The following is a 23,425-nucleotide window of genomic DNA, read 5'->3' as shown; positions in this document are numbered from 1 at the left end:
CATGAAATATTTCTGTTTAAAGTATTTTAGGAAACATAATGTAATACTTTATTTTAATTGGAGAAAAACCTGTTTATGCTTAAGATATAACACCTAAACCCTATCCTGATATTGATTCTTTAAACTTTCCCTTTGCAATAGATACAATTTTTCTGCTCTTTACATCAAAATGTCACTTTCAAGAAGAAAATATATGAATTAGCTAAATATTGATGATGATGTGCTTGAAGTTTTTTTTACCACTGAATTATGATATTCTGCTTAAGAATTTATGAAACAATGATCCTTGTAGGAATTCCAGACCAAATCTATTTTATCTTCAAGAACAATTCTATTTGGTATAGTTCTTGACAATTTGATTTGCATACTATATTCATGAAGCTTAATTACATTAGCATAATTGTAGTACTGGGCTTTAAAATATGTAATTTAGCTCTGTCCCATTTAGATTTTCAGGGACTTTGTGTAGGTTTTGAAAAACTTTCAATGACAAAAACAAAAACAACAAGCAGAGAGTCCTTTTGCAACAGTCTAATTGAATTGCAATTTCATAAAGAAAAGCAGAAAGTTAATAATACTTGACCTGGACCATCTTTTTCAGGAGGCAACCCAAATAATGCTTCAAAAATGTCTAATAACACAGTGAGGCAAGTCAGGATTCCTGCTGTTTTCTCCTTCTCTTCTCCACCCTCATCAAGCAATATAGCTTTATGCTTGAAGATTAGAGCATCTGTTTTAGGTATAGAAAAGGGAAAGGTGAAAAGAAGTTCATGAAGGGAAAAGGGAGCATAGAAGATAGAAAATTATTGAAAACAGAAAAGAATAGGAAAGGCTAAAATGTGAAATTCATGAATACCTCTGTATGATAGAAATTGAGATAATGATACAGTAATAAAAAGACCTATAATTTTATTCTACCTACCATATTTTTATGCATATAAATATTTAATTTGCAAAGATCTAGGGTAATCTTTCCTACTTTAAAACATTTTTAAAACTATAGTTTTAAAATAATTTCTTAAAATGTATGACAGTGATGCAGCCTTGTATGAACAGCAAGTTTAATAAATTTTTGAGCTATATGAAATTCAGAAATCAATTCAACTGAGCCCTTCTAATAAATGTGAGCACATTGAAGTTGAGTTGTCATTTATTCCAAGCTATCCAGGCAGAGGACAGAAGGGACAAAACCTAAGTTTTTTTTTTTAAGAATGTGGCAAGTGACTTAACTGAGTTATCAGGAGAACAATAGGATTTTGTTGTTACAACTTAAACTACCATCATTATCCTTAAATAAAAATGTTCCTGAATGACTATTTTCCTGGATCCTTTTCATTTCAACCCACAGCAGCCCTGGGCCAGAGCCTTCATCCTGAGATATAACATGGAAAAGGCATGCAGAAACTTAGATAACTAACATTCCAAATGCCTCCTCTGTATGAGGCACATTGCTTAGCACATATACATATATGTTATTAATCCTCATCATAATCCTATGTGGTAGGCACTGTTCCTATACCTCATTGACAAATGATGCAATTGAAGTTAGGAAAATTCTCCAAATTTTCATAGTTAGATATCTAAGTGTGGATTATTAATAGTGTCTGATTTTTATTTCCATAATTACAATAGCTTATTCACATTGTCACTTTGTTTTTGTGGACAAGAAAATAGAAAATCAAAGGAATTAAAATGCTATTCTAATATCACATATGGGATAATATCACATATCACATTTCACATTATAGGATAAGGAATGGAACAACACATTTATTACATAATATCACATATCACATTATGGGATAAGGAATGGAACAACACATTTATTAACATACTTCCATGCCAACAATATTCAAACAGATATCGTATGTGTGAATTCTTGAAGTTCAGTACATCATGGATGTCTTATTAGAGATTACCAGGATAGTTAAGGGATAGACCACAGCCCTGGACCATACCATCAGTTAACACTGGTGAATTTGTGTGGTAACTCTAATAGACATACAACTGTCACCATAGACCAAGTCACCAGTGGGTTGTTGGAAGTGTAAGAATCTCTCAATTAATAGGTTAAGCATATTTTTAAGGAATTCAAAAAGCAAACCTCGGATGTGTAGACTTTCAGGCAACAATTTCTGGAATGATGACCATCAGTGAGGAACAGGCCCTGGCCACTAGACTGAGATTCAGCTGCCAGACTTATGAAAGGGACTACAAGCAGAAGGAAGGATCTAGTTAGTCATTGAAGTTAGGAATGAACTTTTTCTGAATGATAAGAAAGGGTAACCTATAGGAGTGACATTTAGAAAAAGGTAGGGACCAGTAATTGGAATATAGTGGATAGGGATGAAATGGAAACCAGGGCAACTTGATATAGATCTCCATAGGGTGAGAACTACAGATAGCAAAGTATTTAAATCAGGTTTAATTCGGGGAATCAGAGGATGACTTAGGGTAAAGTAGAAGGCATGAGCCTGGGAATTTCATGAGCTTATATCCAACTAAGTAAGGAACAGATCCTGTTTCCTAGGGTATCTAAAGTGTAAACAAATAATTACTCACTGGATCATAAGCATGTATGAAAGCATTCTTAGATATAATATCAGTTGTACCTTTAAGATACAGATGCTGAAAATGAGAATATGGTCAGAAGCATATCCAAAGTTGTATATCATAGCAATAACAGCTAAAATGAAATGAGTTCTTACTACGTGTGACCTAAAATATTACATCTATTAGCCATTTATATTTTCCCTCTGAATTAGAAACTATAGTCTTCTCCATCTTGTAGGTGAGAAAACTGAATTATGGAGAGGTTAAAAGGCTGATCTAAGTTCTTTAGGTAGCAGAGTTAGGAAAGGTACATTTAATTTAAAACAGGGTACAGATGAGAACTCCAAACCAGGCCTGCAAGATTTTCTGTGATACTTGCCCTAAACATGCAAATTAATTCTAAGTACCCTTTCATAGCAACATAACAACAGCCTTTGGTCACAGCCTGGTTCTTGACTCCTTAGAACCATATTCAGCTCTGCTATGGATAATAGGTCATGTGGATTCTGTTCTTACTCTGTGGCCATCCTTAGCCTAAGTGGCCAGGCTTTGCCTCAGTGCATTATATCCTGGAGCAGAGCCCAGGTTGATCAGCACTCCTCCTCATTATGAAGCTTCTTTCAACTAGCCAGAGGCTCATGTAGTGAAGTGTATCACTCCTGGGCTATGGCAGGGAAACCCCTTGCCAGTTCTCTGGCCTCTCTGTTCCCCTTGCACAAAGAAGGGGCCTCTTGTCCAGATGGCTGAGTCACAGATCCAAGTATTCTGGATTGCTGAGCAGCTGCAGGGAGGCCAGTTGTCCCAGAGGCCTACCCCAACCCACAGATGACTTTGTGCATCTTAGAGATAAACCTTTATTACATTAAGCACAGAGCTTTTAGGTTGTTTCTTAGCATACTCTAAAATATCCTGAGGGTTAACACATGTATTCTTAACCTTCCCAACAGTCTTATGACTATCCGTTGAGGCAAGGGAAGTCTAGGGAAGTTAGAAGTCCCAGAGCTGCATCATGTGAAGGTTAGATACAAATGCAGACAAGCTCTTTCCAGAGATTGTACCTTTAACTACTAAGCTTGCAATGTTTATATTCACAAAGAAGCTACATACTGAGGGTGCTGTGTTAAAGTTATTAACAGCACATTTTGAGTCAGACATTTCTTATATTCTAATATGACAAGTTATTGCTAAAATAAAATTCCATTGAGCCCCACCTATTAAAGTCACAAATAGGTAGTTGCCATGTTCCATCTTCTGTCAAGATTTTCTAACATGGCACTCTTAGATTGGGGTAAAAGTAGTATAAAAAGACTTATTTGAAAATTGGAAAGATTCTAACTTCAGCCTGCTGCTGACAACACAAACAAAATATATTTTTCAATTGAAAGACAAAAATGAAAGCAAATCATTTCCATATTTATGTGAACATTCCACAGAATAGAACAGACAGGTAAGAGCAAGCCATGAAAGTATTGGCTTCATTAGTAGAAAGCTACTAATAGTAAATAATGACCTCTAGAGGAGATAAATTTGTTTTTTAATGAGAGAAGGGTTTATTTTATGATGATTAAATGTTAAGCAATAGAAAAATGTATCGAGAGAGAGAAAGAGGGCAAAGGTTGAGAGAGAGATTAGTTGCTTTTTGCCAAGCAGTCCATAATGAGAATGATTAGAGGAGACCATAATTGATTACTAATATCTTTCACTCTGGACAGATGAGGAATTATGGAGAATTAATCTTTGGAGCTATAATAAAATAGATGATGATAAATACCATATGTAACTATCTGTGTGGAACAAAACAATAGATAAGAAAAATTAAGTGCTTTCATGCTTTCTTAGTATTAAAGACTCAAAGACATACACTCTAAGAAACACACTAAAGAAATGTAATATTAATTATTCCTAATGCTTATAGAGTGCTTGCTATATAATAAGTGTTATTTGAAGTGTTCTATGTGAATTAACTCATTTAAACCTCACACACATCTACTGTTATTACTACATTCTCTAAAGAAGCAAACTGAGACACAGAAACTTTAAAATTTTTCTGAAGTCACAAAGGTAGAAAGTAATAGAGAGAGAATTTAAAACAAGTGTCTGGTTTCAGCAGCTGTGTTGTTAATCTTTGTGACTGTCAGCTCTCTTACATGTCATTTCTTCATGAACAGGTGGGCAGATAGTTCCCCTAGTCAAATGGTTGTAGTAGGATTAAGAGGTTTGAAATCAGTACAGTTGGATTTTATTGCCATCTATCTCCACCAAGTACCAAGGATGAGACCAGGGACAGGTATTTTTCTTTTTCTACTAAGATATCCATGATCTATGAATCACAGACATTGTGCGTGATTATTGTCATAATCAAGTAAGCTAGAAAAAGACTTGGAAAGTGCTTTGCAAACTTCAAAGTGCTCTCTGTGTATGAGCAATTACATCAGACGTATTATAGAACCCATATGAGCACTGAGAGGACTCTATGTTATTTCCTAGGTTTATTAGTCAACCAAGACTGCCATAGCAAATTACCAGAGACTGGATACCTCAAATAACAGAAATTACCCTCACAGTTCCGGAGGCTAGAAGTCTGAGAAGCCAGTTACCGGCAGGGTTGAGTGGTAATGCTGGTTTATAGATGGCCTCCTTCTTGCTATGTCCTCACATAGAAGAGACAGAGTGAAAATTCTCTGTTGTCTTCTTAAAATGGCACTAATTCCATCATGAAGGACTCATCCTCATGATCTCATCTAAATCTAGTCTTCTTCCAAAGTCCTCACCTTCAAATACCACCACATTGGGTGTTAACAGCTTCAGTGTGTGAATGTGAGGGGAATACAATTTAGTTCCATAGCTTTGGGTCAAGAAACAAAGCAGTTCTCATGTGTGTTTATGTTGGATGGAGAATGAGAGGATGAATATAGAGAGAAAAGGGAAACTTCCTGAAAATGGTACTGTTTGGTGAATCCACGATCCCACAAGAGAAAAAAAGATTATGGGTGGGTATGCAAATGTGTTCACCATGATTGTAAAATACTTTGCAAAAAGGATGGCATATTCCTTCCCTGAAGAAAGGGCAGAAAATCTCCATTTTATGAGATACTTCATTGTAATTGTCAAAACTGACTTGCAGGATCAACAGATTTTTTTCTTCTTTTTGGGTAATGGGGATTAAACTCAGGGGCACTAGACCACTGAAACACATCCCAGCCCTATTTTTTTTATTTTTATCTAGAGAAAGGGTCTCGCTGAGTTGCTTAGCACCTAGCTGTTGCTGAGGCTGGCTTTGAACTCCGATCGTCCTGCCTTATACACCCAAGCTGCTGGGATTACAGGAGTGCACCACCATACCCAGCAAGGTCAACAGATCTTTAATCTTGACTTTGTCACTCTGTGTGACTTTGTTCAACTCATATAACCTAAGTTTCAGTTGCCTCATTTGCAAAATGGACAGTCTAGTAGCAGTTGGAGTGAGACTTTTGCAAGAACTAAGAATACATATAACGAAAACACATAGCTTTTATTATAGTCTCAATAATTAGTAACCATGATTATTATTCTTGAAAAGTAATTTATTTCTCCCATGTTTTAGTTTACTCATTTATCAAATAATGAGCACCTACTGTGTGACAGGCATCATTCTTGCATTTCATGATTTCTAGGCAAAAATTCTAAATATAATCCATATGTTCACTCATTTACTCTTTCATTTACTGATTCAATAATTTAGTAAATATCAGTGAACCATAGTTTTGCTACATCACTCTCTTCTATTGCTAGTATATGATGCCAGAGGCTGGCCACTGTTCTCAAGTCTTGCAGGTTGTCTAGAAAGTGTACATTCTATGGAGCCAAAGAATCTTGTGCTATATTTTTGCTACTTTGGCTTGTTGATGTGGCAGTATCAGCATCCATATATCTGATTTCTATCTCAACATTTGGAAGGCCTTTAGGGCTCTCCAAACATAAAACAATGCATCATTAGTTCCCTATATCAGTTCAATTTCTCTTCATGAAAACTTTCAACAACTTGATTTTTCTACTCAGTTAAAAGAAAACCTCTGAATCTTCCTTGATTTTCCTCTCACACCTAGTATCCTGGCAGCTTTGCCTTCAGAACTCAACGAGAATCCAACCTTTCATCATTTTCACCAATTCCCTACTCATCTAGTCTACAACATCACCCACATGGATTATTGCTAAGCATCCTTCTCTCAGCTCCTCTGGTTTCTACTGGTGCTTCCCTACAATGTATTCAGTATCCCAGGACACTATTTTAAATGCCTGCTTTAGTACAAGTGGATCAACTTATTCTGTTTTATTAGCACAAGCACACACAGGCTAACAAATGATGGAATTAAGATCTATCTGTAACTCTTCCCAAGAAGATTTATTGAATAATTTAGAAATATCTGATTATGTTCTGGAATCAAAGTGGTGAACACACTAGAGACAAAAAATATGATGTGTATGCATAATGTGCATATATACATACATATGTGCATGCATATAAAAATATCATATATATGTATGTATGTATATGTGTGTGTGTGTGTGTGTGTGTATATATATATGAAATGTCAAATAAGCTCTCAGAGATTGGAGTGAATGAAAAGGCAAAATTAGGATTGCTCACATAAAATATTTATCTACTAAAGGGCTAGAATTCAAATTTATGTATCTAACTCCACACTGAAGGTATGAAAGTTATATTCAAAGGTTCTGCTGGCTCTTGTTTGGGTCAGAGATTTAGGGATGATATGCTGAGGGAGGAGAGAGAAAATGTGTTCTCTAAACTAAAGTTGAGGATTCTCATTCAAATACATGTAGCATCTATTACAGATTCACAAGCATCAGGGACTGTCAGACTCCCAACATCAAGTTCCTAATCAACAAGCAGGTGATGATTCACCAGATCATTTGAAAATTGATTGTGTGGAACTCACAACATTTTCTCCCATGAAAACAACATTATTAATGGCAGTGGTAGGAGTAAAGGGGATGTCCTATGGCCAACCATATAAGCTTATCTAGCCCATGGTGGAGCTGAAACTCAGCACATTTTCTGCAGAAAAAAAAAATAAACCATTTGCAACCAGTAATGAAACAAAATGGAAAAACCTATAAACTTGAATAAAAATATAGTAGTTTATTTCTCCAGAGTGCTGCTGCTTATAGAGGTACAGTTTTAATTAAAAGAGGATGAGAAATTAGAGGAATGTGTCAGTAGAGAGTCTAAAAAGACTGGTAAGAAATCAAGAAGGTGGCAGACATGCATAGCTTTGGTTACTATCTTATTTCACTTTGAAACATAAGCCATTGATTTCACTTGATACAGAAGTATCTATTTGTGGCATTGCTTCTGTGTTTAATAAGCAATGATGTATATCAGTTTCTTTAATTTTCAAAGCCAAGAATGTGAAAGAAAAAAACAAGAAGTAAGAATTTGCTCATAAAGTGAACTTATGAAAGTTGGGCAAAGGAAGATGGATAGGATAGATGTGGATGTGTATAAAATATGAGTTGTCTCATGTAGGTTTAGATGAGAGGAAAAGGAAGCACTGTGTTTGCACTTTTTTTCTCATTTCTAGCATTTAAAAGTAAATGTATTTATTTATTCTGATTTGTTATATACGACAGAAGAATGCATTTAAATTTATATTACACATATAGAGCACAATTTTTCATTTCTCTGGTTGTACACAAAGTAGAATCACACCATTCGTGTGTTCATATATATACTTAGGGTAATGATGTTCATCTCATTCCACCATCGTTCCTACTCCCATGCCCCTTCCCTTCCATTCCCTTTCTTCCCCATTACCCTATCCAAAGTTCCTCCATTCTTTCCATGCCCCCCCTACTCCCATTATGGATCAGCATCTATGTATCAGAGAAACATTTGGCCTTTGGTTTGGGGGAGGATTGGCTTACTTCACTTAGCATGGTATTCTCTAACTCCATCCATTTACCTGCAAATACCATAATTTTGTTTTAATGCTGAGTAATATTTCATTGTGTAAATATACCACATTTTCTTTACCCATTCATCTACTGAAGGGCATCTAGGTTGGTTCCACAGTTTAGCTATAAAGAATTGTATTGCTATAAACATTGATGTAGCTGTGACCCTGTAGTATGCCGTTTTTAAGTCCTCTGGTATAGACTGAGGAGAAGGTATCTGGGTCAAATGGTGGTACCATTCCAAATTTTCAAAGGAATATCCATACTGCTTTCCAGGTTGTGGGACTGCAAATTGGTGCAACCAATGTATGAATTTTTCCCCACATTCTCGCCAACACTTGTTGTTTGTGTTCTTAATAGCTGCCATTCTTACTGGAGTGAGATGAAATCTTAGAGTAGTTTTGATTTGTGTTTCTCTAATTGCTAGAGATGTTGAACTTTTTTTATATATTTGTTGATTAATCGTAAATGATTTTTTGAGAAGTGTCTGTTCAGTCCTTAGCCCATTTATTGATTGGGTTGTGTGTTTTTTGTGTTTAGCTTTTTGAGTTCTTTATATATCCTAGAGATTAGTGCTTTATATGGTGTGTGAGGGGTGAAGATTTGCTCCCAAAATGTAGGCTCTTTGTTCACCTGATTGTTCCATTTGCTGAGAAGCAGCTTTTCAGTTTGAATCCATCCCATTTTTAATTCTTGATTTTATTTTTTACGCTATAGAAGACTTGTTAAGGAAGTCAGGGCCTTTCTGACATGATGGAGATTTGGGCTTACTTTTTCTTCTATTAGTGCAGGGTCTCTGGTCTAATTCCTAGATCCACTTTGAGTTGAGTTTTGTGCATGGTGAGAGGTAGGGGCTTAATTTCACTTTGCTGTATATGGATTTTCAGTTTTCCCAGCACCATTTGTTGAAGAGGCTATCTTTTCTACAATATATGTTTTTGGCACCTTTGTTGAGCACGAGACAACTGTATTTTTGTGGGTTTGTCTCTGTATCCTCTATTCTGTACCATTGGTCTACAAGTCTATTTTGGTGTCAATACCATGATGTTTTTGTTACTATTGTTTGGGGTATAGTTTAAGGTCTGATACAGTGATGCCACCTGCTTCATTCTTCTTGCTATGGATTTGTTTGGCTATTCTCATTCTCTTATTTTTCCAGATGAATTTCATGATTGCTTCTTTCTCTTTCTATGAGGAATGCCATTGGGATTTTGATTGGAATTGCATTAAATCTGTATAATGCTTTTGGTAGTATGGTCATTTTGACAATATTAATTCTGGCTATCTAAGTGCACTATGTTCTTGAGTCAAGGAATTCTCTAAACAGGTAACTCCAGACACTCTTGTGGCTACTTGGCACAACAGAAGAAAGAAAATGTGTTTGATCAAGCATTGTATCTGTATGGATGCCTTTGTTGTTCACTAGATGCTTGTTATATAAGAAACTTTTCTTTTAAGTCATCTTTATGCTTGTACATAAGATTTACTGATGCAGCATTAGAATTTAGCATAAAAACCAGGTACTAATTATCTCTCCATTTTCTTTAGCTTTTCTGGTATATGATATCATAGTTATGACCAAATGTGCCAAAAGCTCAGCTTTCTGAGTGATTCACACACACCAACCATAACAGAAAAAGGGCCAGTAGAATTACACAGCTATTTTACATGTTTTACATGTATTGAGTGAAGCACACACACAAAAAAATCCCATTTTATTTTCTGTTGAACACCAAATTGTGTAAAAATTGAGGCCTTCAAATTTTACTTTTACTATAGTTTAGCATAGCTAGGAAATCTATTGGCTTTTTTTTTTTTTTTTTTTTTGGAGAGACAGGACAAGGGTACTCCACAAGAGCACCCATAACAATGCAAGCTCTATAGCCACCTGCCCAGGTTCTTACGTAGTTCCCCCACAAGCCCTGCAATCTTTATACCCCTCATCTTTCTTGTCTGTGAAAGGGGGGTTCTGTGAACACTACATGAGTTAATGCATGTAAAGAATTTATATGACTGCTGGACACATAATGAGTACTCCATAAATATCAGGTATTAGAATTCCTATTAAACAATTTTTTTGAATCACTGTTCTTATATCTGCCAGAAATTAGAATTTAGTCTCAAGGGAATTGGAATACATTTAATGTTAAACCATGCCAAGCATCTCTTGAGTTTTCTTATATATTTTAGAGTGCATCTAGAGCATTGTGGTATTTCAAGGTTATTTTTGATGACCAACAGATATCAATACTTATTCCAATTTTGAAGAATGTCTATTGTGGTATTGTAAGAATTGTGAGAAAGTTAAAGTGTTTAATTCTTTTCCTCACAAAATTGCTGCTACAAGGTCTTCTGCACATCATTTATGATCATACTCTCTGGAAGGCCTTCTCTGACCACCTGCCATCCCAGAGGAGTGCTATCTTCTCTGCTCTCATGGCAGTCCTTCCCTAACATTGGTCACACTGTCTCTTTTCTCACTGAAACTCCATATCTGTGCAGATAAATTCAAATTGGATACGCACACATCTTGTGCACTGGCACCTCAAGTTCAACACATCTAAACAACATAACCAACAGAAACCTTCTTGTTCTTCATATTCCCTACTGAATGTATTCTCTAAGGAATGGGACATTTGCTTCCCAATGCTGTCACATTAGGTATTATGCTGCTTTTGATTCTTCAAACCCCATATTCAATGAATCATCCAAGCTGGCATTCCTCCCTGACTGCGCTCCAATCATTTACAACTCTAATATCAATTCTAATACTACTTTATTAAAAATGACCACTACCAAGTCTGACGTCATCTCCCCTAAATTCCTAAGGTCCTGCTCTCTGCTGCCTGGTACATTTTCTTCATGGCAGTTACTAATCTTTCAAAACCACAAATCTGATCATGCTCAAAGTCTCACAATAATTTCCCACTCTTACAGACTAAAGATCAAGATCATAACAGGGCACAAAGTGACCATCTTTTACTTCCAATCTTATCTCACATCTGTGTTTTCTTTGAGATGGGATAGTTGTGAGCGCTATGAGTTGACATTCAGGTACTGAGATCACTGTCTGGCACATAGTGAGCACTCATTAAATGCTAACTGTTATGATTTAACTCCCAGAGAATCTACATATTTTCCAGAGTGAAACACAGGACAGGCTCCCACCTCTGGATTGTAACATGTTTTAGCATATAGCATTCTACCTTCAGTTTAGTGCTTACTGCAAATATCACACTAATATCCTGATAGAGCTATTTTAATTTTCTTAGTATTCTTCATTTCTATTATGTAAGCTCCTATGAATAAGGACCATCCTTGCCTTCTTAATGGTTTAACCTGGCATCTAGGACAATGAACACACACACAATATAGGTACCCAGTAATGATGTGTGTATTGGATTGAATAAATTATTTTATGAGCAAGACAAATAACTATGAAAGTTATTAAGTGGATTCTTTATTCACTAATTGAAGGAATGGACAGTTATTGCAAAAATTTGTATTAGAAATCTTACCTTCTCCTTTCTAAATTTCGTTCATTTACTCATTCATTTACAAACACATTATATGCTAGATATTTTATAAGCTTTCATAACCTAGTAGGGAGACAGATAAATAAAAAAATAATTGTAGCTACTGGGGCTAGAAAATGAGACCCAAAGTGCAGTGCTTTGGCATACTGAATACTTTGAAGTAAAGACTTTGGAAGGCCTCAGAAGCAGACTCTGAAGCAAGGACTCTCTGCCTTCCTGTCTTTCACCTCTCACTCTCCCCGAAGCAAGTCATAGAAAACAGAATTTCTCATCCATAAGGCAAATCACAGATTAGAACCCCTTTCCCCCAAAGCAAGCCATAGAACCTAAAAATATCACTCTAACATTTCCCTGCTTTTCTGTATAAAAGCTGGCCATAAAAGAAATTCTTTTACCTACCTTGTCTATATGTAAACCATAAAATTCTCATTCCAGAAGGGGTCCTCCCCTACTAGCAGGAGGAAGGAATGCCACACAGTGAGACCAGATTGAGTCTGAACAGGTTATAGGTAAACCTTGCTGGGTTTCCTGCCTTTGGTCTATTACATTAGACCACCCCCAGTTTGTCCAGTCACCTTTCTACACAGCTGTCCAATCTTCATTGAACCTAAGCATACAAATAGACCATTTCCCCTTGGTTTTGGGGTCTTCATTCTGAAGGTATATCATGTAAAACTTTGATGAAATAAATTTGTTATACTTTTCTCCTGCGAACTACTATTATTACAGTCCTGTTGGTGATAACCCTTAGGAGAAGTGAGAAAAGATATCACTACTTTCTACTCCTACATACAACACTTCAGTCAGTCTAGTGAGATAAATATAAGGTACCATGAAGGCATGAAATGAGGGAGGCATGTCTATCTGGTGATGTCAAGGAAGCCTAAATACAGGAAGTGAACCTTGAATTGGGTCCTAAAAAGCAAGTGAAAACCAGTTCAACAAAGAGTGACAAAGCACATTCCTGGAACACACAGAGAAAATGCAGGTGCAGTAGAGATATTTCATACACAAAGTAGATGGTACTGGGGAGAGGATAAACAATAAGACACTGAATGAACGGCGAACAAGGACGTGTTTATTGATGGCCTCTCTTTAAAAAGTATCATCAATTTCCCCTTTCTGAATTATGGTTGGCACATCAAATAGCAAGTGCTAATTTCTCCCTCTTTGTAGCTAACCCCCTTTTGTAATCAACCCTGGCCTAACCCTTGACTGACTGATGAAAAGCTGTGAGTCTGAGGTCCACTATCCTGTACTACCTCTTGGGGGCTGAGTTGTAGCTCAGTAGTGGAGTATTGCCTACCATATTACCCCTTGGGTCAGGGTTAATTGTGTAATGATCCAGAGGGCCTGTTCTTTTCTTTCTGAACCTATCTACTACACTGAATACCTGCAGTCTGACTTCTGACCTTGAAGAATTAGTAAGTGGGGTTCAGAATTTCAGAGCAGGGTTTCTCTACTCAGCAACTGAAAGATTCAGGAATAGGGAGAATCAGAAGAGCAATTCTGATTTTTTTAAAATTTTAATCCAAACCATCTTCTCCAATTCACGTTTTCCATTTTTAAAAAAATGCATGCTGGTATTTGGATCTCAGTTGTTCCTGAATCCACTGATCAGTTCTGAAAGGGTCTCACAGCCTTATTGGTCTTTTCAAGTAAGTTTGGACATTTACCTTTCATAGGTGGGCAACAATACCAGGGGGGTTCTATAGAAAACACATTACAATTTACAATAAAAAATTCAGCTGGCAACAGTTATTGACACATCTAACTCTTTCCTGTGAAAACCCCATAAACTTTAAAAGAACTACATAGAATTGCCTGAACTTCATATGGATCACCAGAGGGCAAATGGAGCTATAAAGAAAGGTAAAATTATACTCTGAATTTACCTACAGTAAAAATGTTTCAAAGGACACTTGGGAAGTTGGGTATACTGCATTATGAGCACAATTTTGCTATAAGGAATAGGATTGGACCAGTTAATTTCTCTGGTGGGACTCTGAAATCTTTTTACCATAGTCTACACAAAAATTCATTGTAAAGGGACTTGAAAGAGGTAAAGATAACCTGGTTATAATTTTGTCCAATGGAAAGGCAGAAAATGAGAATCTAACCACAAGGCATCATGGTTTGGTGTGAAAGTCATTGCATCATCTATTAATAACATAGTATTAGTAATGGAATATGCATTTGATGTAATATTTTCCCGTGAAAAGAAAAAAAAATTACAAATCTTATAGTCAGCTAGAAAATGGATGTAAGTGTGCATTTTAAAGATTATAATTGAAAAAGAAAATATGCTATCCTCCTTTAGAGAAGTAAAAGGATTACACTGTTTAATCTTCTGTGAGTTCAATATATGTAGTTCAATCCGGAGGGACTCCTGTGGGGATTTAATTAACGATATTTTGTGGCTCCAATTAGAATGAGATTCTTAACCTTTCTAATGTGCTGACCTACCTTTACAGGGAAGAAAAATTATACCACAGACATACCAAGTAATTAAATTTACATTAATGCTACCGAGAAATGTGAGCAACTTTTTCTTACTGGGATATACTCCAAAAGGTCAGTAGGTCTTACAAACTTTCCATTCTTAAACATAGTAAACAACTTCTTGACATGACAAACATACCCAGACTGTCTTGTTCCAGTAATACCAACATCCAAATATCACCCTCAGGATGTGACTCATTACTGTGCTGCAAGTCAGGCAGGAACTAGGCATTTATCACAAACTGCAATGAAGAAGTTCCAGTTATGTCCTCACTTAATTTAGGCCTGATAGAAAGCTCTAAGAAGGAGCTAAGGGGTTCTGTTGATCAAAATGAAGCACTATTATTCTTCAGTTGGCAAAAATTACCTAATCTGAATTCAGTATCTAGGTTTAGAAACAGTTTTACCAAATGAAATAAGTCAGACACATAAGGACAAATATCACGATTCTACTTCTGTGAGGTAGATAGACTATTCAAAGTTGTAGAGACAGAAAGTGCAATAGTGCTTACCTGGAGCGGGGTGGAGGGGAAACTGGCAGATGTTTCATGGGTACAATTTTAGTTTGGGATGATAAAAAAAAATTATGAAAATGGATGGTAGTAATAGTGGCATGATACGAATGCTATTAATGCCACCATAGGGTACAGTTAAAATAGTGGATGATCAATTTGATGTTATATACATTTTACTAAATTAAAAATCGTGTTTTACTGGATACCTAATTTGGAAAATGGGATGTATCTTAAGATCAAAGTATCTCAAGCTATCTTAAGATCCTTTTCCAAATGTTTCACCTACCTAGCTATCAAAGTCAGAATACAGTAAAATCAACAGAACAGTCTTGTTAATCATCACTCTAAACTCATCACCACATTTATTTCTTCAATTTTCCTAAATTTGCATTTTATTTCCTTGAAAAATTTTGAGCACCTATTATATTCTATATACATATATACATATTCATGTATACTGTTTCATACAGAAGCTATAGTAGTAAGCCAAGGAGTTAAAAAAATAAATGCTGTTTTATGGAGCTGACATTCTGTATCTCAAGGAATATATTGTTTATTTAAATCCTCTGAACATCTGTGTTATAAAACAAACCCTCAGTCAAGGAACAATGGGCAGACTACTTCTTAGGAGTCTGTTTTGCAGCCCTTTCTTAGAATGTCTGAATTTTTGAAAATCCTTGGCATCACATGATCAGTTTAAAAATATATATTGAGGCTAGGGATATAGCTAAGAAGTAGAGCACATGCCTAGCATGCATGAGTCCCTGGGTTCAATCCCCAGTACTGCAAAAAAAAATTTTTTTTAATTTAAATACTGTCAAATATTTTAAAAACTGGTAAATGTTTTAGCCATGATACACTAATAATACTGAACTCATTGTGTAATTATAGTTGTCTCTCATTACAAATCATTAGACTTCTATATTTATTATTCCATAATAACTCCAATTCTATAACAATTCCCATTCTGGAAAGTCTAAACTAATTAATTCATCCAACATAGGTCTCATCAAACCCAAATGTTTGATATTGGCTATAAGACACTAAGGCTATATAAATCTATGAAAATTAAAACTAATTTTCTTGCTTTATTGTGTGAATTCAAGAAAGGGACATATCAAAATGAATAAATAATAGAATACATGAAAATCAAAGAGACATGGGAAATAATCTATGTGCACATGCCTAGGAAATATGTCACATGCCTTCTACAGATGTCCCAAGATGACATTTTGTCTGAATATTGCCAAATATGCAGAATGCTAGGTTGGAAAGCCTCTTAGCTTTCCTCTAAAATGGAGTCAAAGAGATTTTTTTGTTGTTTAACTAAGGAAGACTTGGTAAATATTGTTTTTAAAATGTAAAATACAAATAATTTTTTTAAAGAAACCCAAAAATGTACAATGGAATATTATATGAATTAAAAATAAACATCTGTTTTTCAGATTTTATGAAGTACCTAAGAAAAATATACTTTAAGATATGAAGTCTAAAATTTATATTAAATAAGATATTAAAAACTTTATTTTATATATATATAGGTATTAAATAAGTTATTGAAGTTAAATTGATATTAAATGGGAACTCTAGAGACATGTGACGGAAATCTCTGAATGTTAAAATATCTCGTCCTCCAGGATTCCTGTAAAACTTAAAATTCATAGTTTAAAGAAGTTTGTGTAGGTTGGGGCCAGAATAAATTGGGTTCCATGGTTAGTACTATAAAAGAGACATTCATGGCTGTGAAACAATGCACCTTTTATGGTCTTTGGATAGTTTCCCCCATAATCACTTCCTCCTTTTATGCATGACTGGACATGTTTTTCGTGTGTGTGTGTGTGTGTGTATGAATAATATGAATTTTCAATCTTTTTCTATATCAATGCTCCTTCCTTCATCCCTACTATCCAGATAAGCACACACCTAATGTCTTTTACCAATTTTATTAATCTTATGTAACCCTACAGAGATTGATGTATAAATAAGCCAAACATTTTTTCCAGAGTTTTTAAAAATTGGGTTATAGTATATATACACTTATGCCTGGCATAAATCTCATCCAGTTATGTTGGAGAATTCTAATTCATTCTTTAAGGGCTACAGGCTTAAATTCTTTAATTTTCTAAAGGCTGTGTAACATTCTTTAGTTATTAAAACAGTCCCTGATTCCGGGGCATTTTCTTTTATTGGTCATTAAAAAGTAATGCTATAAGAAGTATCCTTATAATGTCTTGACTAATTGGTACTTTTATTTCCATAGGATAAATTCCAAACAGTGAATTTGGTAGGTCAAAGGGTTTATATATCTTATTTTAGTAGGTGCTGTTAGATTGCCTTCCAAAATGACTCAACACTTTTTACATTTTTTTCAACAATGTATGAAAATAGCAACATGAGTCCAATAGACTGTTATGTCATGGCAAGTAAAAATCTCCTAGTGTCAGAAGCTAGCACAACATTGACTTTTCATTCACAGGAAATTAGAAATGGGTCTAGGCAGTTCCCCAGGTCAAAAACCCTTTACAACACAACTATACTTTGTTGTGTTTTGTGTTGCCATCTCCACCGTCATCTGGGAAGTCTCATCCACAGCCACCTTGGCAAGGGTAAAGAAGAGCTACCCTAACTGCAATGACAAGTGCTTTCACAGAATTCACAAGCATTCACATTGCCCATTCAATGGCCACACTAGTGACATTGCCATATTTAACTGCAAAGGGCAATGGATGCCATCCACATGCTCAGCAAGAGAAAAGCCAGATATGAGTATACGCCATTACAAGATCGTTTGAATTCCCCCCATGAGACTTTGAGTACTTTTTCATGTGCTTGGCCTTTTCAGTTTGTTCTTCTATCATCTAGTCATATTTTTGCACATTTTCTGGTCTTAATCTTTTTTTTCTGGCCTTGTTTCTCACTTTTCTGATTTAAAATTTTAGTTTGGTAAATGGATATCTTCTTTTATAACATTTCAAATTTTAATTTAACTTTTAGTTGCCAACTAAATTCATTTACAACATGTTAATGAACTGTGACTCATTACTTTAAAGACCATTGCCACACTAAAAATCTTCACAAACTAGTACCAGAAGACAACAATGGTTTATAACTTTAGGGATTCTGTAGGATAAGAAGTTGGGCACAGCCCCTCAGAGGTGGCTCTTCTCTGCTGTACAACATCTGGGTCTACAGGTAGAAAAACTCAAATGACTAGAACCAACACAAATGCCTGAGGCCTTAAATAATCTGTAGGCTTTTAGATGATGTGAAGGCTTGACTTAGTTAGGACACTGGGAGCATCAACATGTTCTCCCCCCTTTTTTATTTTTTATTGATTCCGTTTAGTTACACATGACAGTAGAATCTGTTTTGATAAAATTATACATTCATTTTCATACCTTATTCTAATTAGGACTCCATTCTTGTGGTTATACATGATAGAGGGATCTGCTTAGGATTTTTCATGCATGTACACAGAAAAATTTTGTGAGATTCTTTTTCCTGTGTTTCCTATTTCTGTTCCTCCTCCTTTTCCCTGATTTCCCTTTGTCTAATGTACCGAACTTCTTTTCTTCCCCCATTCCCTTATTGTGATTTAGCTTTCACGTGTCAATGAAAACATTCCACCTTTGCCTTTTTGGATAGGCTTGTTTCACTTAGCATGACAGTCTCCAAATCCACTCATTTACTAGTAAATGTCATAAAGTCCTTCTTTTTGATGGCTGAGTAATATTCCATTGTTTATATATACCACCGTTTTTTTTTATCTATTCATCTATTGAAGGACACCTACATTGATTCCATACCTTAGCTATTATTGTGAATTGAGCTGCTTTAAACATTGATGTGGCTATGTCATTATAGTTTGTTGATTTTAATTCATTTGGATATATGCCAAGGAGTGAGACAACTGGGTCACTTGGTGGTTTCATTCCTAGTTTTTTTGAGGAATCTCCATAATGCTTTTCAGAGAAGTTGCACCAATTTGCAGTCCACCAACAGGGTATGGGCATACCCTTTTCCCTATATCCTTGCCAACATTTATTGATGCTTGTATTCTTGACAGTTGCAGTTCTGACTAAAGTGAGATGGAAATCTTAGTGTAGTTTTGATTTTTCTAATTGCTAGAGATGTTGTTATTTTTAATCCAAATACATCAAGAACCATGTTTGGTTTATGCTGTTAACTGTCCATAGATTTCCCGACCTTTTTCCGTCTTCCACATTTATCCAAATCATTTTGTTATTAAGGGCCAAACAAAAGTCCAACATCTTCTACCAAACATTCCCACACCCACCCATCTTTCTTCCCACTAATTTTTCATTCTTTCGGTGTTTTTCCCTTATAATCTTCCTTGGCTACTTATCATTTTGTAAATATTCTATTTCCTTTTGAGAACTGTGGATATTTTTTAACATATTTATACCTTTATTTTTAATTGACACAAAAGTAATTATACACATTTAACAGGAACAGTGTGACATTTCAATACATGTATACAATGTTTGATGATAAGATCAGGGCAATTGGCATACCTGTTATCTCAGATATTTATCATTTCTTTGTATTGGAAGCATTCAAAACCTTCCAGCTATTTTGAAATATTCAAATAATTGTTGCCAACCATAGTTATCCTACTATGCATTATAAAATATTAGAAGTTACTTTTCCTACTGGCTTGCAGCTCTGTGCCCATTAACCATATTTTATCCATTCTCCTTCTCATGCCTTTCTCAGGTTCTGATAATCACTCAATATTTCTATGAGATGAAACATTTACCTCTCCCAGTAAAGAGCCTTCTAAAATAAGAGCTCCTTTTTGTTATTTAAGAACAATTTTGCTATTTTATTGAAGCAATGAAGAAACAAAGTATATGCTACAGATATATAATCTAAGCAACTGATCTAACGTGGGGTCTCAGACCAGGTGAATCATTTAGATATTGTGTTGTTATTACCCATCATGTCTCTAGTATGAGGATCATTACAACTCTCACAGAACATCAGGTTGAGAAATACCTACACAATCTATTTCTAGAAATCTACTAAGTTGAGCCATAGTGAATGAGTGATGTGACATGAGGGTCATTAGTACTTTCAGACAGTTAAGTAACTTCTTCATAATATACAATATATTCTATGAGATTCATGTGGATTAATATGCTAATGTATTTTCTAGGTATTTCGTGTTCTTCAAAGGAATAATTTCACTATTAAAAAGTTACAAATTAACATATATTTGTAGTACTCTTTTTTTAAAAATTAACCTACCTGTAAATTACCCAGAGAGAACTGTAAGTATCCCCCTTTAAATATGTGAATGATAAGGATAATAAGCTATAAGTTGCTTCCTTATACATTAAGCCCTACGAATATCACTCAAGACCCTAAGACAACTCAATTCAAAGGCAGTAGGGATGTACTGAACAATAATGAAGCTCTTTTCAGTACAAGTCCTCCACACAATTGATTAGTTTTTCCTTCTTTGATAATAATCATTTTCTTCTTCTGGTTTAATAGTTTCTTTTCACCCTCCTAAAAGATTGTAAGTGCCCTTGACACAGGTCTGAGTTAGTATTGGAGTGGTGGGAAGGTGGCAAGTTTACATTTTAAACTAAACCAAAGACACAATTTGGATACAGGATGGTTTTCATTGCATCTAATTTCAACTTGAGTTATTCCATTTATGTACCAGTAGACTGCTGATTGCAAATAAACCTTTCTAGGATAAATATATTGAATTGCAGAATCAAGTCCAGTTACAATAATTAATCCCCAATTCTACACTGGATTTGGGGAAACACCTCAGAATATTTAAAATTTTCAAATGTGAGACCAAAATGGAATGGATGGACGGCTCACCTGTGAGTAAGAGATAATCCATCTTAATCTATATTTAAATGTGTTTTTTTCTGGCATTCATGAAGGAAATTTCTATTGTCACCACTTCCTTTAAAAGAATTTATACAATTTGGCATGTAAAAGACTGAAATCAGTATATTGCACTGGGGTCAATAATACCTGAATCAGAGTTATGGTTATGTGCTTCTGCTCTTGGTGAATGATTGTACTATGATAGAATAAAAAGTGACTTGGTATTTCTCTTGCATGTAGCTTATAATTTTTTACATTCTTGATATTATAATGCTTTTCTATTTACTCTGGATATATTATCTAAACAAGTTGATCATATTAAATCTGCTAAGAATAATTAAACAAAAACATTATTTTTTAAGATTTTTAGGCTAATTCTAAATGGACAACTGATTGAAAAACTTTGTAAACTCACAACGGCTTTAAACTTGTTGCTTGGATTGTACAATTATTCACATAAATGGAATTACCCTATTCACAATAGTTGGACCATTCTTTCAAAATATTTTTTAAAAATTTCAGTATATGAGTCTTACATATAAAATCTTAGACACAAAAAGTGAAGTTTCACATTTTGTTCAACAGTTCCTCAAACTTCTTATGGATCAGTCACCCAAGAAGAAATTCAAATTACAGATTCATAGATATCATATTATATCTACTAAGTCAGACTCTCTAGAGCACAGTCTAGATATTTGCATTTAAAGAAAACCTGCTCATGAGACTGTGATATATAACTGGGTTTGGGAAGCAGAAGATAAGATTTTAACTCTTATTATTATGCATGTATTCCCTAAATGTCCAAACAAAACTATTAAAGGAATCAAAATATACTAAACTATTCAGCAAGATATGCTAAAGCTATCTATGGCATTAAAATCTATTTTAAAAGCATTATTTTTCATACTTGTTTTGTTTTCTTACAAATACAGAGTGAATTCATTTGGAAATTTCCAGCTCTCCACTTCATTGTGCTGCCCAAGGCTCATAGTCAAAATCTATGTTCTGATTCTAGTGGGGTATGCTCCTTGGAGCTGGGAGTGTTGCCAGATAGTAATGGGAAAAGAAATAGGTTGGAAGGAAAGTAATAAAGGTAAAAGATCATTAGAATCATTGAGTAAATGCATATTGCTACATATTTCCTCTCAATTTTCTCATTGAAATTTCAGAGAGGTGTACAGGATATATAATTCTTATTGCTACAGGGGAGATGAATATCTTTATAGAGTCAAACCTCTTTGAGGTAAAAAATAAAAAAAGGGAGGGAGAGAGAGAGAGAGATAATTTACTTCAATAGCTGTAGAATTCACCAGGTTCATGCCTAGGGAACAGTCCAAAGGCCAGTCTCAGCACTTTGTGCACTCCATACGTTGAATGGTCAGCAGAGATTCTGGGAAGCAACTCATATAGGAGCCAGGGAAAAACATCTATTACATTCAAAATAATAGAAGTTCCTATCCATAATACATAGCCTATCCTGTTACTTAAACTGTTTAGGCTATTATTTTCTCCTTATAAACAACATCCAAAAGCATTTTTGCATCCTTTTTTTTCTTTCTAGGTGACTATTCATATTCATTTTAACAAGATAATTTCTCTATAAAATACTAGTTACTGGGAATGGTAACACAAGTCTGTAATCCCAAGACTTGGGAGACTGAGGCAGGAGGATTTCAAATCCAGATCAGCCTGAGCAATTTAGCAAGACCATATCTCAAAATAGAAAAAAAAAACAAAGGCTATGGGAATGTAGCTAAATGGTAAAGTATTCCTGGTGTTAATCCCCAGTACTTCAAAAAATAAAAAATAATAATAATAAATAAAAATAAAATCAGTAACTTTAGTAAAAACAGCTGCAAATAAAAAATGAAACATAACAATCAAAATGCAAAAGGAATAGATTACACATGAAAGGATAGATATTTCCCAATAATAGAGAATATTCAATAAAGAGATAATGAGAATTCCAGCCTTATCTGATAATAAATATACATTTTAAAAAATAATACATAGCAATCCTGAAAGTAAAAAAACAAAAAAAGGAGTCAAATAAAAATTAAAAGAAACATTTAAATGAGAGAGGGAGAAGATCAGAAGTTTGGTTAAAAATACTAGATGGAATTAAAAGGGATTACATGAAATAAGAAAAATCACAAGTTAGTGAGAAAAATATGTCAAGTCATAAATCCATATGAACCAAGCAATATAGCTAGATACATAAATTAAGACTATTACATATATGTAGGATTGATATGATAAAAAAAACTATTCTGTGATCTTTAAAAATATACCTCTTAAATGGGCAGAATTATAGAAAAATAAATGGCATAGAAAATTAAATATGATCAGTATTTAAATGACCATTTATATGTGGTCATTTGATATCATTGGGATATAGAAGCACCTTTAAATCATTAGAAACTATAGGTTTCCATATATATATATATATATATATATATATATATATATATATATATATATATATATATA

Source organism: Marmota marmota, unplaced genomic scaffold (assembly GCF_001458135.2).
Source record: "Marmota marmota marmota unplaced genomic scaffold, marMar, whole genome shotgun sequence".
Taxonomy (NCBI): domain Eukaryota; kingdom Metazoa; phylum Chordata; class Mammalia; order Rodentia; family Sciuridae; genus Marmota; species Marmota marmota.
This window is presented reverse-complemented; position numbering follows the sequence as displayed.